Genomic DNA, 16,509 nt, shown 5'->3' with positions numbered 1-16,509 from the left:
ATTAGTGTAAAAAAGTCTGGATAGGTGAAAAAAACGGAAGGTCCCTTTATATGGGACGCTTTGCTCTTGTGGAAGTAAAGAGCAATTGTGTGATTGTTTACACAGGTGTTACATGGAGTATGTCTAGAGTATTTAAGTTTGAGGATGGATGACTGGAGTCACCAGGGTCACTAGAGTCAGATGCTGGTTTCAATCCTTGTTCTGGAACCGGTTTGTGCAGCTGGGAGAGCCAGGAGAGTGAGATGTCTACTCTTCAAGTTCCTGCTGATTACAGATCTCAACAGCACTTACCCCATTCCCGATTGATAAAAGAATCTGCTTGGTGGAAAGGCTTAGTGATACGTTGATTCCACCTGAAGGGTACTAGCAGAACGTATTTTGTTCTAGTTCTAGTGTATCTGTTTTTCCGGGGTAAAGGGTTGTATAATTTGGTTCTTTTCTCTCTTTCTTTCCTTTAATGTCCAATGAAAGTAAATGTGTTGTGGACTACTCTTAAATTATCCACTTCTAGTTATTTCTTCCTTTTCCCTTATTCATGGCCTACAGATAGTAATATTGGATTTTATTATGTCACTGGAATTTAAAAGTTCCATATTTCCTGGCAGAGACTATGTTGCTGGTCTGTTAATGGTTCTGCCTATATATTTTCTATTGCTGAACACAGCATCATGACCTTCATTTACTAGTAATAACAATTAATTAAAAAATATATTGTGCGCATATACCCAACACGTTTAGGCAGTGGAATGGTTTTTTTCAGAATATCCCTTTAATATAAAATATAGCAATTATAAGTGCATGCCAAGGTCGGACCTATTAGCTTTGCTAGTGCTTAGTTGTGAGCAGCTTGTGCCAATTTAACAGGATTCGCTTAGCAAAAGCAGATTTCAGTTTTTCACAAAGCTCTGTGAAGGACTCCAAGGGATTTTGTGATTGGGTCTTTATATCCCAATTCTTTTTGAAAATATTCGAGATGGAAATAGTGCCTTTTCATGCTTTTGGGTCCAGACTTTCGGAGGATTAGAAGGTGCTAATGGATGCGAGTATACTTCTAATGGACTCGACCAGATCAGAGGGACAGCCAGGAATTTGATGAATTCTCTATTTAGTGTCAACGAATATAAGCAGCGTAAATCCTGCACAGTCACGAGAGCAGATTACTGGCAGTTGATAAGTAGAATATTCATAGGTTCCAACGTTTATTTTAGCTGTTAGCCACATTCTTGTCAGCCAACATATTAAACCCTCCAAGAATTGTTAGTTTTAGGTCAGGCATGTTAAATCATATACTGCCTGCCTGGGTAGGTCAGCAATATATAATTATCACTGATAAATAAACATTAAATATACTATTTTAATATGTGTAGTGTGCCTGTATAATGCCCACCCACACATTATGTTATGCTGCATCTTTTAAATTATATATATATATATATATATATATATATATATATATATATATATATATATATATATATATATATATATATATATATATATATATATATATAATATGTGTAATATATATGTTTTGAGACCTTGACTCCGAATGGGAGAATCAATAAACATGACACTAATGGCTGTCACAAATACAGCCAGAACGCAATGACGTTTTATTTCCGGAAGAAGCCTAGTCAACTGAAAATATGGGGTAGCTGAGAAACGACTCTGGCGGGTGAATTATCCCACCATAAAATGTGATCGGTGTTGTCATTACTCTTGACTCATCTTTTCTTTTCTCTATTGGTCTGAATATATAGAATATTCTCAGAAAAAACATTGCTCAACACAATTTTCCAAAAATAGATGTTCAATTGGTTGATATACCATTTTTTCACAAATGTGCCCTGTGGGCAAAATACACAGCATAATCTCCTAATTGCACACGACAAAGCCAAAACAATACCGAAACAAGTTCAAAGAATATGCAGCAATTAAACTTCGAAAACTGGTGCCACAATAGTTAAGTAATTCATGAAAATAATTGGGTCCATGGCTATTTTCGTACAAATAGTTATTATCAATGTATTAATTCGCTCTATCTGGTCTATTTTCCTTGTTGTCTGCCCTATGGATTATAGAGGGTGAGGGGTGTCTGCTTCTGAATATACAATATATACATTAAAAATATCGTGTAGCAGTGGCAAGAGGGCTTTGGGAGCCTCCCGGGGGGGGGTTTTGGGGGCCGAGGGGGGGAGGTCGGGAGGGGGGGGGGGGGTAATAGCCAGCACTGTAAGTGGGCTGGTTTTGGGCTAGGTAGTGTGCATTGGGCTGGTTTGGGCAAGGATTTGGGCTGTTTTGGGGCTAGGGGCCATAAAACCGGCCATTTTAGGTCACTGTCCACCATTTCGGTGGCAGTGACACAGCAGCCAGCTTGGGGACTGTGTGGGGCGGTGGAATTTTTTTCCGTTTAATTCTGGTGCTTTGGTGGATTTATGGCGTATTTAGGGTGAATTTGGTCGCGTGCGGGTGGCGTTGTGGGTTGCTCTTGTGTGGCGCGGCTTGTGGGGCTTGGAGTGGGCGTGCTGGCCGAGGCCTGGCGCGGGGCAGAGTGGGCCGTTTGCGTGTGAGAGCAGGGCTGCAGGGACGGAAAGATTGCTGAAGACCGTTGTTGGGACCTGTGCCTACCTGGGAATGGCTCGTCCAGAGGATCCCCGGGTCGTGGAGGCTCTCCGCCTCTTTGAGGACGTCGGCCGCCTGGACCTGGTGCGGCCAGGATTTAAGGTGAGGCTGCCGCGGCGCACAGCCAGCGATGCCGCGGCAGCAGTGCTATGGGAGTAACGGGCAGGGGAAAGAAGTGTGCTGGGGGGCGGCGGGTGGGGCTGCTAGTGCCCCATTGGGGGGGGGGGGGTGGGGGGACAGGCAGAGGCACAGGCGGACATGGCTCAGCAGGGGGTGCGGCATGCCACAAACAGCCGGCTGGAGCAACAAGGGGAGTTGGGGGTGGGTGGGGGGGGAGCAGCCGCACCAGGGCCTGAGGGGGGGTGTCCCCGGTCCTAATTGAGAAATCCGACCTGGAGGGGGTGAGCTGGGGGGGCGGGGGACAGTGGCACAGGGGGGGGTTTCTTCGGAGAGCGAGGGGAGTGAGGTTCCGCCTATTAGGCCGCAGTCCCTGGGGGGGGGCACGGAAGGTTGCTCGGTTAGGGGGGCGGGGAGAGAGGGAGGGGAGGTTTGGGGAGGGGAGGGTGGCGGCTGGGGCCGGGGGGGACAAGCCTGTGGGGGGGCAGGACAACAGAATGGCAGTGCCACCCGGGGGGTGGGGCGGAGCGCAGGCGGATGAGGGGAGGGTGCCGGGGCCGGACTGGGTTGCAGGGTATGTAGGGGGAGCGGAACAGGGGGAGTGAGATTTAGGGGGTGGGGGGAGGAAGCCTGCGGATGGGAGGGTGGCTCAGGGGGATGGCCGGGGGTTGGGGTGAGGGGTGGGGGGACAGGCTGGCGCGGCAGGGGGGACATTCGGCAGGAGGAGGCCTGGGGATGAGAGGGGGTGGGGGGCGCGGGGGTGGACCGGGCAGGACAGGGGTCGTGTTTACCCCAGCATGCTGCACTCCATTTCTTTTTTCCGACAGGATCGCTGGTATAGGCGCTTGGGAGAGCAGCGTGCGGCTCCGCTCCACCGAGGGGATGGGCCGGCTCTCCCTTGTATGGGCGGTCGCGCTCCAACGAGGGACCTGTCGGCAGCACACGCAGGGAGGTGGGGTGGTAGGTCCCCGCCAGCCCCACCTGAAGGGTCGATACGGCCGCCGGGGGACGGGGGCGCGGGTCAGGAGCTGCGGATTTAGATCTGGAGGAATATCACGGGGATGAGAGGAGAAGGAGAGTGGTTTTGGAGGAGTTGTTGCATCGGTGCAGGAGTAAGGCAGGGTTAAGCAGGATGGAGCCCAGGAACATGGGGTCAGGGGTATAAAGGCGGGGGTTGCAGGACATGGAGCAAGGTGAGATGCTGCAGTTGGATTACGAGGAGGAGTCTCTGGAGGAAGGGGAGATTCCGGAGGGGTTGGGGGGAGAGAGGCGTAATGATGTTCGTAGTGTTTTGCAGGAACCCCCTCCACAAGGAGCTGCGAGAGTGACAGCCCCCCCTGCTCCACTGGTTAGGCGGCGGGATCCAGTGCGGACGCCGGCCTTGATGCCAGGTAAGGACGGTACGGGGAGCGGGTTGAGCGCAGCCTGGCGTGTGGATGTGTCCGTGGGGACGGAGGCACGGGGGAGTTGGGGGTGAGGCTTAGTAAGGGCCGGTATGTGGTTGACGCGGGGGTTGACCCAAACGAGGCGAGTGTTGGTGGGTCAGGGGCGGAGAAGGCAGATGGCATCAGCGGGGAAGAAAAGGCGAGCAAGGGCACCGACGGCGGGAAAGGGGGAAGGAGAGCTGTGATGTCCCAGTGCGTAAACTTCCATACATGGCCGTCATGAAGCCGCTGGGGGCGCACCTGTCGCTGGCGACGAAGGAGAAGATTTGGAATGGGGAGTATGTGGAGATCTTCAAGCTCCTGCATAGAGAGCTGACAGCAAAGGAAGGGTCAAAGGAGGAGGAGCAGGAGCTGGCGCGGCGTCCTAAGGTGCCCATGACTATTGACAACTGGTCGGTGGCCTTTTTGATTTTCGCTAGCGTGTACTGCGAGAAGTACCCGGAACGGGCGGTGGTGCTTTTTAAGTATATGGATGTGGTGCGGAGGGCGCAGGTCACGTACAGGAGGTACGCATGGTCGCATTACGATGATGAGTTCCGTGCACGATTGGCGGCAGATCCGGAGGCGAATTGGGGCGAGCTCAATTCGTACCTGTACCAACAAACTATGGGTGGGGCGAAGTTCGGACAGACAATTTATACGGCTAGCAGGTTACCACTGATGTCTCCCCCCTTTTCAGCGCATCCCACCCACGGGGGGTGGGGCATGGAGACGGGTCCGCTACTGCCACTGTGGGCGCCTATTGGGATTTCAACAAAGACGCCTGCGGAAGACAGTATTTCCCTTTTTGGCATGAGTGCTCGAAATGCGGAAGGAGACACCCAGTGGTGTGCTGCTGGGGGGTCGGGAGCAATCCCCAAGGACAACAGCTTGTGACGGCAGGTACCCAGGCAGGGGGGAGGGGAGGGGGAAGGGGGGGTCAGGGGCTTTGGGAAAAGGCTCATACGGCGGTTAAGTTGGAGCGGCTGGAGCCCTTCCTGGCGGCTTACCCGCGGGTGGACAATGCGGACACGTTGCGGCGGGGTTTTAGGGAAGGTTTCCGGCTGGGCTATGAGGGCCCGCGGATCGCCAGGTGGGCAGAGAATCTTAAGTTGGTGAATGCGCATAAGGCGGTGGTACAGGAGAAGTTGTTCAAGGAGGTGCATGCAGGACGGATGGCTGGGCCTTTTCGCGAGGCTCCAATGCAGGACTTGATCATTTCGCCTATCGGTGTGGTGCCTAAGAAGGACGCGGGGCAGTTTCGTCTCATACAGCACTTGTCGTGGCCGGAGAGGTCGTCGGTGAACGACTACATATCCTCAGGGATGGCATTGGTGTCATACGCATCGGTGGATGTGGCACAGTGGATGGTGGCGGCGGTAGGGGCTGGGGCACTCATGGCAAAATGCGATGTCAAGTCCGCATTCAGGCTGCTTCCGGTACATCCGGAGGATCACCAGTTGTTGAGGATCCAGTTCGACTGGGACATTTTCATGGATAAGGCGTTGCCCATGGGGTGCTCAGCGTCGTGCGCCCTGTTTGAGCATTTTAGCTCTTTTCTGCAGTGGGCTTTTTCCTGGCACTCAGGCTCACTCGCGATGACACACTATCTGGATGGCTTCTTCCTGGTGCGATGGCCTGGTTCGACGGACTGCCAGCAGCAGCTGGACAGTTTCACCGACCTCATGGGCTACCTCGGGGTGCCCTTAGCGCCAGAGAAGATGTATGGTCCCAGTACGGTGCTGTCATTTTTGGGAATTGAGCACAACTCAGTGGCCATGGAAGCACGCCTGCCGGAGGACAAGGGAGCAAAGATGTTGGCTTTAGTGGATGGCATGTTGGGCAAGCAGAAAGTGCTGGTGCAGGACGTATAAGTGCTGCTGGGACACTTGAACTTCGCATGTCGTGTGGTGAGAGCGGAGTGTACTTTATGCAGGAGACTGGGGCTGGCGCTCTCGGGTTTGACTCTGCCGCATCATCATGTGCGCTTGTCGGCGGGGACGAACGAGGACTTGCATATGTGGTGGGCTTTTTTGCGGCGTTTAATGGTGTGCCCATGGCGCCCCCGGAAGACTGGGTGTGGGACGTCACCATGTAGTCGGACACGGCGGGGGTAGGTGGTTTCGGATTGTATTGGGAGGGCAGGTGGTGTGAAGAACAATGGCCGCGGCACTGGCAGGGCGGGGGGCGGAGCATCGCTTTCTTGGAGCTTTTTCCGCTGGTGGTGGCAGTCTCCGTCTGGGCACGGGAGTTGGCACACAAGAGGGTGTTGTTCAAGGTGGACAAAATGGCAGTGGTGCAGGTGGTAAATAGGCAGTCGGCCAGGGACCCACAGGTGTTGAAATTGATGAGAGTCTTTGTGATGCGCTGTTTAGAGCATGACATATTGTTTCAAGCTCAGCACGTGCCAGGGGTGGAAAATGACATTGCAGATGCTTTGTCTCGTTCACAGTGGCGGATGTTCCATGGGCTAGTCACGGAGGCAGACGACTGCAAGACGCCAGTACCGGCGGAATTGTGGGAGGTAGGAGAAGCCGGGTCGTACAGCTGGTAAGAGCGTCGGTGGCCGCGTCTACGTGGAGGGCGTATGAGGAGGCTTGGGGTGAGTTTTTGGAAGGAGGGGCCATTCCGCAGAGGGGGTGTTGGTGTCGGGAAGAGCAAGCGGTGCAATTTATGCTGAGCATGATGGATAAGGGTTTGTCGAAGGTGACGATTGCGGGGAAATTGTCAGCGGTGGCTTTCATGGGCAAGTTGTGGTGGGGGTACGCACCCTCCACGGGGGAGCTGGGGGCACGACTTTTAGAGGGATGGGCTAGGAAAAAAGGGGCTAAGGTTAACCAGCGTAGGCCGGTTATGGAAGGCATGCTTGCGGGTCTGTTGCGGACATTGCCGGCGGTTTGTCGGGACCAGGGTGAGACTTTGTTGTTTTCCACACTTATGTCGTGGATGTTTTTTGGAGCTTTCAGAGTTTCGGAGCTGCTGGGGGAAGATGTAGGCCGGGGATCCTGTGGGGGGAGGTGGACCTGAGAGCGACAGAAGTGGCGGTGCCTCTGAGGCGTTCAAAAACAGATCAGAGCGGTGTTGGTACGTGGGTGGTGATGGGTCCGGTGGCGTCACAGGCGGTCTGCCCGGCGGCGTGGGGACGGTTGTTGGCGTCAGTTCGGCGGTCAAGGTCAGGGGAAGTATTCACAAGGATGGATACGGGCAGGGTGACGGTAGCTCAGTTGTTGTGGGTCCTGCGGCACGCCCTACGGATCATGGGTGAGGACCCGGCGGTTTTTGGAATACATTCGTTCCGGATCGGGCCGCAACGGAGGCGGTGAGGCGCGGTTGGGGGACGGCAGACCTGATGCGTTTGGGGCATTGGCGGTCCGATTGTTACAAGAAGCATGTCAGGTTGCGGGGGGTAGGGGAGGAACAATGACCAACCTGCCTTTTCGCTATCTTACATCTGTGTCTTTTCAGGTGCGGTGGCAGGGCCGTCTGCTGCAGTCATGGAGATTTGCATAATAAGACATTCTTTTGTGAAGCATGCAGAGAGGGCTGAGTGGGAGAAACAACACAATTTGAACTTGGAATTGGACCCAAGGATGTTTCACTGTAATTGGCAAAGAAAAGGGGGCATGAGGTGGCACGAACTGTTGCCGGCATTGAACAAAGTGATAAAAAGGGGGGGGGGGGGGCAGATGTAGTTGTGATCCATTTGGGGGAAAATGATTTGGTCCAGTGCAAGGGGATCGCCCTAGTGAAGCAAATGAAGAGGGATCTTTTGGAGATAAGGCACAAGTGGGCAGGCTGTCATGTGATATGGTCCGAGTTGGTCCCGCGAAGGTTTTGGAGGGGGGCGGAGAGGCCGGGAGCCATAGATAGGACCCAGAGGAAGATCAATAGGGAAATGAGGGGGTTTTGTGAAAAGGAGAGGATGATCACGATGGAACATCCGGAGTTGAGGTACGGGGCAGTATATTTTTTTTAGGGAGGATGGGGTTCACCTTTCCAGGTACGGGATGGAACTGTACATCGTTCAGCTCAAAGAGGAGTTGGATAGAGCAGTAGGGGTGCGCAGGTATCATAAGGTTCAGGTGTCCTAAGAGGGGGGTCGAAGGCCGGCAGCCGTCTTTCGAGTGGCGTTTTTTTCCCTAAGGGCTGGGAGAATTTAGGAGGTCTGTTTTTGAAGGGAGAGGGGGATAAGTGCAACAGGTTATTTAGTTAGGTAGGTAGGCAAGTTACGTTGGCTAAATTGTTCATGTTTTGGTTTGGGGAACCATGTTTAGGGGAGGGGTTGGGGGGTCTGGTTAGGAAGTTGTTATTTAGCAAGGCGTAGTTTTGTTCGGCACAGGCCAAGGGTTTTCAATTGTGAGGTGCACCTGCTTCCAATAAAGCGGCCTTTGTCACACCTAATTGGAGTCCGTGTCTCTGCTGTTCCCCCCCCTCCTCCCTGGTGGGCCCCAAGAGGGCTTTGGGAGGGGTGGCCGACCGCCGGAGGGAGGTTTGTTCCTCTCGGGGAGATTTGGGGGCCGGGGGGGGGGGGTAGTAGCCAGCACTGTAAGTGGGCTGGTTTTGGGCTGCGTATTGTGCATTGGGCTGGTTTGGGATAGGATTTGGACTGTTTTGGGGCTAGGGGCCATAAAATCGGCCATTTTAGGTGACTGTCCACCATTTCGGTGGCCGTGACACAGCAGCCGACTTGGGGACTGTGTGGGGCGTTGGAAAAAAAATTCCCACCCGCCCGCCCGCCCTTACGGGTGGCAGAAGAGGGATGTAGGGATTTTTTGGTGTAGGGGTTTTTGTGGGTGAGGACAGGCAGACGTTTTTTTGGGAGCTGGTGCATCGGGGGGGGGGGTTCTGTACGGGGTTTGTCGCTGGAACAGGTGCTGGTGTGTTGTTCAATCTATAGTTGGCATTTTTTTCCCTAAGGGCTGGGAGAATTTAGGAGGTCTGTTTTTGAAGGGAGAGGGGGATAAGTGCAACAGGTTATTTAGTTAGGTAGGGAGGCAAGTTACTTTGGCTAAATTGTTCATGTTTTGGTTTGGGGAACCATGTTTAGGGGAGGGGGTGGGAGTCCGGTTAGGAAGTTGTTAGTTAGTGAGGCGAAGTTTTGTTCGGCACAGGCCAAGGGTTTTCAATCGTGAGGTGCACCTGCTTCCAATAAAGCGGCCTTTGTCACACCTAATCGGAGTCCGTGTTGGTGCTGTCCCCCCCCCCCCTGGTGGGCCCCAAAGCACAGAAGTTACTGAAATGAAACAATCTCTTTGAGCAGAGACTAAAGCTTTTGATGAAAATGGTATCAAATACTAAATCATTGCTCACACGATTTAATTTTGTTGATGGAGAGGAACTGTAGCCTATACTTGGGAAATTAGAAATTCAAATATTCAATTGACATCACAAACTAATGAAATGTTATCTGCTGAATTCCTGAAGTAAATGCCATTAATTACAAGATTGATCAAGTGTATACATGGACGAAATGCACTCCCAGAGAATGATGCAAAAATTAAAAAAAATAACATCTTCTACGACCTTAGCTGAAGATGAACCATTGATAACATGTCAGTTATTTACATCAGTTGTTTGGTGAGGACGTGAAGCCATGTCCAAGTAGAATTCAATTTATGCCTAAAAATCCTTTTTTAGAGAGTGGTTTTGGTTGTAAAGAGAATGAGAAAGAATCTTGACAAGAACAAGGTAAACCCCACAGGGAGCAAGGTAACAAACTACCGTCGGGCCAACAGAAAACCTAGTGATTAATATTTCTAAAGCTCCATTATAAACTTTTTGAAATGCCTATTTTACAAAATGACTTCTCCTTTATACTTATGTTATTTGCTAGTAAAGACATTGTGAATGCTGATTTTTGTAGTTGTATTCATATATTAGGATTGAGAGGCATATTTGATTTGCAAAATGATGAGTGTATTCAAATACAAAGTGGAGATACATGGATTGAATTTTAACCTAAATCATGCCTTACACCATTTTTGCCAAACAAAATGATCGATCTATTTAAGAATATTAGTTTCCAATACAAGGTTTTCAGCTCTATTATGACAAGAAAAGAAAAAATGCCCTAATATGGACATTCAACAATAAAGAATTTAGGGTCTGATTTAGATCTTGGTGGATGGATTACTCTGTCACAACGGTGACGGCTATCTTGTCTGCCGAAATATAAATACCATAGGATATAATGGTACTTCGGCGGATGGGATATCCATCATCTTTATGACAGAGTAACCTGTCCGCCAAGATCAAATCAGGCCCTTTCTGTTTAAAGTGATAGCAGGGAAAGGGCAATTGTCCTCTATACAACAGAACACAAGCACATAAGCAACCCAAAACCGGTTTTGCACTGATTGCTAGCTTTCCTCCCCTCACCTATTGTGCTTGATGTACCGCCATAAGCGGCAATGGTATTCCTAGGCATGGGTCCCACACTCGCTGTGCAACTGGGGCCAAACTACACCAGACTGATAAGCTCCAATCAGCGTGAAACCGGTCTACGGTTGCTTGTGTTCTGGATCCCCATAGGACCTGGTCTGGTAGGTCAGCTGTACGATTCCTATTGGAGCAGGGTTGAGTCTGCTTTGCATATGGCTGGATCCAAAATAAGGTATCATAGCAAGCAAAAGAATGATTGGTTGGAATGCTACCCCCGCGATTGCCCGTGGTTAGACTTAACACAAGCATTCCTCTCATCAGCTTTTGTGTGTCTGAGTCCCACTTGGACAGCAAATGTTTATAAATATATATATTTTTTTAATCTGGTTAACTGTTAATGTATTCATTTACTGTGTTTCGGTAAGTTAATTTTCTCTACGACTTTTTGTCAACTAACATATATAATTGTTTTTGAGATTCATGTATACTACCAGCTGATGGGCTGGCCTGGCATGAGATGCACTGGATTGTATAAACAGCAAATACAGATGTAAACATGTTGAACTATCAACAATTGAAAACATATTTTGTTTTATGTATGCATGTATGTTTAGTAATGAAAGGAAATTGGAGGGAAGGAAACCTGTTGTAATTTCTTTCTTTTTTTAACAATACAAAACGCTCATTAGGGCATACCACCAAAACAGTATTTGCCTATCTTACCTTGCAATTGAGTAGCTGTGCCATAGGAGTCCGACTGTTTTTTGGATAGACAGGAAAGGAGATATTTGTGCCATGAGGATCGAAGTGTCCTTAGATAGTATTTTGTGTGTGCAGATATATATACTTATGTCAAATTAACTCACATGTTTTGCAAAACTTCTCTGCCATTGTGGTCAAAGAAAAAATGCTCACTGTGAGATGGATTGGAAATGTGCCTGTTAGCAATACTTTGAGCCTTTTGCAAGCATTCCACCCATCACCTTTTGTTAGTTTACAATGTGACACTTCATTTGAAGTAGCTGTGCACTTTAAAAGTTGCAGTATTTCCAGAAATCTATCCCGCCTCAGTATGCCAAATGACCCAAGCTCTGGCTCACTCACAAGGCCTCACAAGGCTAAAACTAGGTGGGACTGGTTGTGTTCACAGTCAGTGGGGATGCAACTGGCAGTTCAAAATGGACTCTTTTTATTGGGGCAGGCAGGAATATTACTGGGTTTTGTTTGTTTGGGAAGATTTCAAATAGCGCAAACTTGACCTGAAGGTATCCGAGCGCTTTACATGACCACAAGTTTCATTACAAATGGACATTCATTAAGGTAGGCACAGGAAAATTAAGTGATTTGCCAAGAATCATAGGACATTGCGAGTCCCTGCCTAGACTCGAACCTGGTTCCCCAGCTTTGAGGTCGACCGCTTTAGCCATAGGGCCACATCCTCTCCTCATGGTTACAGATGGTTCTGTCCTGTTTAGAGTGCTGATATGGAAAAAGAAACAAAATGTACTGGAAAATGGTCCAGTGGCCGAGACATTTTTAAGTCTTCCACCCACCATCTTCAATGTTTTAATAATGATGACCATGGACCAATGGATCGCATCCTTGACATGTTGTCACCATTCTTGTAATATCGGGCCCAAGCCTACAATAATGGTAGTGGAAATCAATGGCATTTAATGAAAAACCCTGGTGTTGGATACTGATGCACTGACACATAAAAAAGACTTCATCCAAGTGTGACTGCAGCACAAAAGCGTGCTGGATGAAAATGGTAAAATAGCCTTGGTCAACAAATGTATATTTACTAAAAGTGAAAAGCTGGTAGTTTAGACAAAATATGTATTTTTTTATTTTTAAAAAGAGACACATTTTGGTTTATGTAATTTGATGTATTTATTCAAAATGAAAAGTTTGAACTTGGTAGAAAAATGAGTATATTTTCTGAAACTTACAAACTGATGTTTGTTGACAAAATGATTGCATTTCAAAAACATATTGGGAGCAGATATTTGATTTATCGTCCTGAGTTCGACAACTCAAACTCATTTCTAACATTGTTCACTCGCTAGCAGAGAGAACTTGCCTCTGTGCTATTATTGTATTTCTTGTGTGGAAGCCTTCTTCATCTATTCTGATGAGGGTTTTAGATGACATTAAAGCTACTGCTCTTTGAGATGTGAACCTGAAAAAATGGCTTTACCTCGCTGTTCCTCAAACCTGTAAGGTTTCTGTAACCTACGTTGTGGAACTTTGGTATCAACCAGTAAATTATCTAGACCTGCTCTTGGAAGCTGCCAGCCTCGGTATCAGTTATACATTTTCAAAATTAATAGGTCATGTGGAATTGCATAGTCAGCAGACATTACCCATGGGAATGAAGATAATGGATTTTTTTAATGGAGTCACCCTAGGAGTGAAGACAGGTGACTCATAGGAATTAGTTGCATACAACTAGCCATGGTGTATGCTCTGGTGTCCAACTAGGGGTGGAACAGTAAAGGCATTATACACCCCCCATCTTGGAATATGCTCTCAGGATCAGCCTGACGCAAGCCACAGAAATGAGCATTATATAGACATCTATGGTATATGCCTTAACAAGCCCAATTAGGAGTGGAATGGTAAAGGCATTATATAACCCGCCTTGGAATACGCTTTCAGGATCAGCGTGGCGCCAGCCACAGAAATTAGCATTATGCAAACAGCCATGGTATATACTCTGGTGTCCAACTATGGGCGGCATGGTAAAGGCATTATACAGCCCACCTTGGAATACGCTTTCAGGATCAGCGTGACGCAAGCCACAGAAATGAGCATTGTGCAAACAGCCATGGTATATGCTCTGGGGTCCAACCAGGAGTGGAATGATAAAGGCATTATACAACTTACCTTGGAATACACTCTCAGGATCATTGTGAAGCAAGCCACAGAAATGAGCATTATGCAAACAGCCATGGTATATACTCTGGTGTCCAACTATGGGTGGCATGGTAAAGGCATTATACAGCCCACCTTGGAATACGCTTTCAGGATCATCGTGACGCAAGCCACAGAAATGAGCATTATGCAAACAGCCATGGTATATGCTCTGGTGTCCAACTATGGGTGGCATGGTAAAGGCATTATACAGCCCACCTTGGAATACGCTTTCAGGATCATCGTGACGCAAGCCACAGAAATGAGCATTATGCAAACAGCCATGGTATATGCTCTGGTGTCCAACTATGGGTGGCATGGTAAAAGCATTATACAGCCCACCTTGGAATACGCTTTCAGGATCAGCATGACACAAGCCACAGAAATGAGCATTATGCAAACAGCCATGGTATATGCTCTGGGGTCCAACCAGGAGTGGAATGATAAAGACATTATACAACTCACCTTGGAATACGCTTTCAGGATCATCATGACGCAAGCCACAGAAATAAGCATTATGCAAACAGCCATGGTATATGCTCTGGTGTCCAACTATGGGTGGCATGGTAAAAGCATTATACAGCCCACCTTGGAATACGCTTTCAGGATCAGCATGACACAAGCCACAGAAATGAGCATTATGCAAACAGCCATGGTATATGCTCTGGTGTCCAACCAGGAGTGGAATGATAAAGACATTATACAACTCACCTTGGAATACGCTCTCAGGATCATTGTGAAGCAAGCCACAGAAATGAGCATTATGCAAACAGCCATGGTATATGCCTTGACAAGCCCAACTAGGAGTGTCGGGGAGCACCCCAAAGTATCGGACATTACATAACCAGCACTAACACATACTCTAAGCAGTCCACCCATAGGCGACCACGAGCCACCAATGGGGATGGATATTGTATAACTAACAGCGTTTGAGCTACGCTTCAAAATCTAGCCAAAAACGATGCACCAATTAAAATATAATTCAGTTAACAAAACATGCTAAATAAAGAAACGACCACTGAGGAGCGAGCAACTTGATACAAACTCTTGAAGTCAGTCTTCTCAGCTCGTGCACTATTTGTCCTTGCTGCAGTGTGTGAGTATGAAGAGCCAGTCCCCAAACCCGGAACAAAGTAACAAAAAGACGCCACAAAGAGCTTGTGGGCTTACTTAGATACAAACTAGTCTCTTGCAAGGATAGAGTGTTTCTTTGTTTACAAAATAACTTCTAGGAATGTAACCAGATTGCATCAAGTGTGTATGCTACTTGAGTCCTGAGTCTAGAACGGTGGCCAGACACTCAGTTAATTTAAAAGACCCGTCAATTGACAAGAAAAAATTCCGTCCTTTTACCTAATCTCACATCAACAACAATTCCGCGACGTCCCTTTGTGTCTCATCGAGTTGTAAGATCTATTGTGACATCATTCACTAAATGTCACCTTTCAGGGTTGCTTTAATGGAAGGTGAAGAAGTGTTTAGCTTGATGTAAGTGGGATCACTACAAGAAGAGGGCTTTGTTGGATTTTTTGATTTTTTAATTATTTACGTACACCCAAAGCCACCCTCTATTTTCCTGCCATGAAATGTGTCAAAAGGGACGCTTGCCTTAGACCTTGTGAGCAAATTATGCATCACATCAATTCTAGGTCTTGCTCACTGGGTCTCACCATGCAACAATTCTTTAAAGCCTAGCTCTGTGAAAGAGGAGAATTATCTGTACAGGAACAAACCTTAAATTTCAGGTCCAAAACTGCTGTCACAGAGTTAAGTGAACCAAAATCCAGTTCCAAACAGAAGACCTCAGTCCCCACTAAAGTAGCAAAATCCTGCTAATCAGGGTCCCAGGCTATCTGCTCTCTCTTTAAAATGGACTCCATGTATCCTAGGTGCATAACTAATTGGATATTGGGTCAACTTATCAGCCCCTGTACAGTGTACTATAGGTACCCAGGGCATAGGTGCATCCAAGGCCTACCAGGGGCTGCAGCATATCTTTTGCCACCCCTGGCTGGCCATCCAAACTGACACAACTGGCTGATCACTCAGCTGGGGCAAGGTCGTGTAATCACCCCTTGCTTAGATATAGTATACCTATATCTAAACCTATATCTGGACACATATACACCTATAAGTCACTCCTATGGCAGGCCTTAACAATCCTGGAGGCAGAGTGCTTGGTTTTATGCGAGATGGTGCTCTAACATGAGCTGAGCCTGTCTGCAGCTTTCGGAACCATGTCCTTATAGCTGTTCTGGGATATTGCCATACCATATACTCTTCAGTGCATTATAATCCTCGCGGTTATTGCTAACTTTGGTTTGGCTTTATCAAAACATGTTGTGTAAGGTGTCATACACTTTGGAATACTACCCCCTCGCCAGTTCTGGAGACGGGGGTAGCATTCCACCCTTCTAGAGGGCTAAGACATGTGGGTAACAGTAAACGCGGTTAAAACTAACCAGAGCCCCAGCATCACAAAATGGATGCTGCTGCCACCGACACAAGTCTGGCCTCCTGCTGTTGACCGAAACCTGGCAGGCGAGGCTTGGACAAAGGGTTTCCTGTCACAGGGAGGTGCTACACCACCCCAGACAGGAGATAGTGGATCGAGGCAGGCAGGGCGAGTGAAACTAGACACTGCCTGGGGCACACAAGGTGTCCCATGCATAGCCCAGTTCATACCTGTCCTGGGGCACTCCAGCCCCAGCTCTGGCGCGAAACTGGACAAAGGGAAAGGGGTGTAACCACCCCCTTCCTGGGTCCCACCCATAGGAGGGACCTAGCAGGTAATCCAGCCCCTTGATTTGGAATAAAGATAGGAGCTGTGTACCTAGACATTAGATTTATCCTGACTGAAACTTTGATACAGAACTCTGGACCCTTCGACATCCCACTCGACGTGGAAGACTGAAGAATCTTGCTTGTGGTCAAGGAGTGACCACCCTGTGCAAACAGGCACCATCCAGTGCCCAACTGTTTGCTTTGTTGCAGCTCTCGCCAGAGCTCGAGCAACAGAGATCAACAAGAACTAGATTCCCAGACATCC

This window comes from Lissotriton helveticus, chromosome 12 (genome assembly GCF_964261635.1).
Source record: "Lissotriton helveticus chromosome 12, aLisHel1.1, whole genome shotgun sequence".
Lineage (NCBI taxonomy): Eukaryota > Metazoa > Chordata > Amphibia > Caudata > Salamandridae > Lissotriton > Lissotriton helveticus.
This window is presented reverse-complemented; position numbering follows the sequence as displayed.